The sequence below is a fragment of the Rattus rattus genome, chromosome 12 (genome assembly GCF_011064425.1).
Source record: "Rattus rattus isolate New Zealand chromosome 12, Rrattus_CSIRO_v1, whole genome shotgun sequence".
Classification (NCBI taxonomy): Eukaryota; Metazoa; Chordata; class Mammalia; order Rodentia; family Muridae; genus Rattus; species Rattus rattus.
The window spans coordinates 78,111,939-78,114,623 of NC_046165.1; positions in this window are offsets into that span (position 1 = coordinate 78,111,939).

Consider the following 2,685-nt stretch of genomic DNA (forward strand, 5'->3'; position numbering starts at 1 on the left):
TATTCCATGTCCATTCCTGTGACATACATTTCAATTTGCTAGGTTTTCCCTGTTTCCCAAAGGCCAGGATTTTCCCTCCAGACCTTTAATTTAATGAATACTGTATTACATTTTCTTATTGTGCATGCCTTGAAAGGGAACTTTATATATAGATAGATAGATAGATATAGATATAGATAGATAGATATATATGTGGATGTGTACTCAAAAAATCTGTTTTGCAATTCTATTTTTTGCAATGATCTTGGCAACATAGGGGCCCAGCTACACAGTGAATATAAAAGTGTAAATGGTGTACACCTACTTCAAATGATACACTTCCAAATCCTTACTTTCTCCAAAAATATCCAGACATCAGTGAGCAAAGGACAACATGGACTATAGATTGCTGTTCTGTAGTCCCATTAGATACCACTTCTCTAATATCTGAGTTCCCAGGGCCAGGCCTGAGGGTATTGGAGGTTTTAACATGATCCCATATTCTTTCCAAACATAAGATTCAGGAGGGTGGGCAGGAAGTGGAAGGGCCTGAGGTCCGGTGAAACCTCAACATTAATGGGTCCATAAGTTTAGGAGGGAGTCTATTTGGCATTGTCATCTGTGGCTTCTATGTTCTTGACCTAGTTGTACAGAATCCATGTTAAAATTCCACCTAACCTCATAGCTGTAAGAATGTAAAAAAAAATCACCATGTAGGTCCTTTGCAAATTGATTTCATTGTCCTTTTTTGATACCCACTTGGCTCATGCATTTTCACTACCACTAGGCCCAAACAAGGGGATATTGTTGGTAGAGTTAGAAGTCCACTGGGTCTCTCTAATAGCACAAGGAATAGATTTTATGGAAAACTGGAGGGCCAGGATTTCAAGAATGAAATGGTTATAGAGTTCTACCAACTGCTGATCTCTGAGCCTTAGAAGCAATGGGGCATATATTCTAAACATAATATAATATGGATGAATCCCTCCCTCATGGAGTACAGCAGGCACAAAATAAGAAACCAGCCTATCCCCACTTCCCTGGACTCTACTGAGAGTTTTCATAATGTTTCCTTTAATGTCTTGTTCATTATTTCCACCTCCCCATAATTCTGAGATATAGATGCACAATAAAGATTCCAAACTATGCGTAAAGCTTTGATTATTAAATCAGAGGTTTTTGCTATGAATGTTGGGCTATTATATGACTGCATTCCTAGTGAGTGGCAAATTTAGGGGGAAGTTTCTAGAAGAGCCTTCTAGTTGCTCTCTCAGCAGCTTCTACTCACCAGAGCAGCTATCAATAAACACAGGCACGTACTTTATCCTACTCTAGCAGGCCATGTGTCAGTTAATTCAGGTTCCCATAATTCACCATAGTGTTGGCCGCTCATATGGAATCCCCTCTGGGTAAATGATCTCTGTTTTTATTTACATAAGTACAAACCCTGACAACTGGCTTAGACATCTCCTACCCATGCTGTCCAGTGTAGGTATAACGTACCTTGGTGTTGGCAACTCAGAGAGTTCTGTGGACCCAAGACAAGTAGCCTGGTAAAACTGAGTTACCAGAAACCTGACAATTCTTTCTGGAAGAATGATATTCCCCTCTGGTATTCACCACCAACCTGTGGTTTCAAGCTATACATTTGGTTCTTTTCCATCCTCATTTATGGATTATACCATGGAGCCTCAGGTAGCAGTAGATCCATTATGTCACCAGAAGGTCAGTAGGCCTCACAGGTCTTAGGGCCACTTGTTGGGAAGCTAGGTCAGTGAGCCAGTTACCTTTAGTTTCAAGGCAGTCATCACTTTGCTGTCCTTAGCAGTGAAGCATAGCAAATCATAGGGGAAGCCAGATATCATCTTGGAGAGCCAAGACTTCCTCTACGTTCTTAATGTCCTTTCCTCAGCAGCGAGGATCCCTTTTTTCTGTATATTGCACCATAGACGTGTGTAGTATCAAAAGCATAATGACTGTCCATGTACAAGATGACAGGCTTCCCTTTTCCCGTTTGACCTTCTGAGTCAGAGTGATGAATCAGTTCTGTTCTCTGGGCATGGGTACCTGGCTCTAAGGCTTGGGTCCAAATCATTTCCATTACAATAACTGTTGAAGCTCCTGTCTACCTAGCTCCACGTTTAATGAAGGTCCTCCCCACCCTGTTGACTACTGCATCAGTGTCTTTCATTGGGTGGGATTTGGGGAGTGTCCATTAGGTCTGGCCAGATAAATTGGACCATTGTTGTTACCTCAGGACAGTCATTGATGAACACTTGTGGGTCTTCATCACGCAAGAGTTTAACAGGATTTATGGTAGTGGGTTTTTCAAACTATACTCCAGGATGGTTCGGTAATAGGGCTTGTTACTGTGTCACAGGGGCATTAAGAAGCCAGGGTTCTGGTCTTCTGTGGAGGAAGGCTTCAACTGTCTGGGGTGATGGGAGTATAAGATACTGACCCAGAGTTAACTTCTCTGCTTCTTTCACTAGAATAGAGGTAGCCACCATAGCCTTTAGACAAGTGGTCCATCCTGAGGCTACAGAGTCCTACTGTTTGGACAGGTCTCCTACAAGGTGTTTTCATGGCCCCAAAGTGCCCACTTGCAGTGCCTTTTCATCTGTTTCCTGGACAAAGAGGTGAAAAGGTTTTGAATGGCCTCGAAGGGAAGGGCTGGAGCCAACATCAGCTATCAGTAAGTACCAA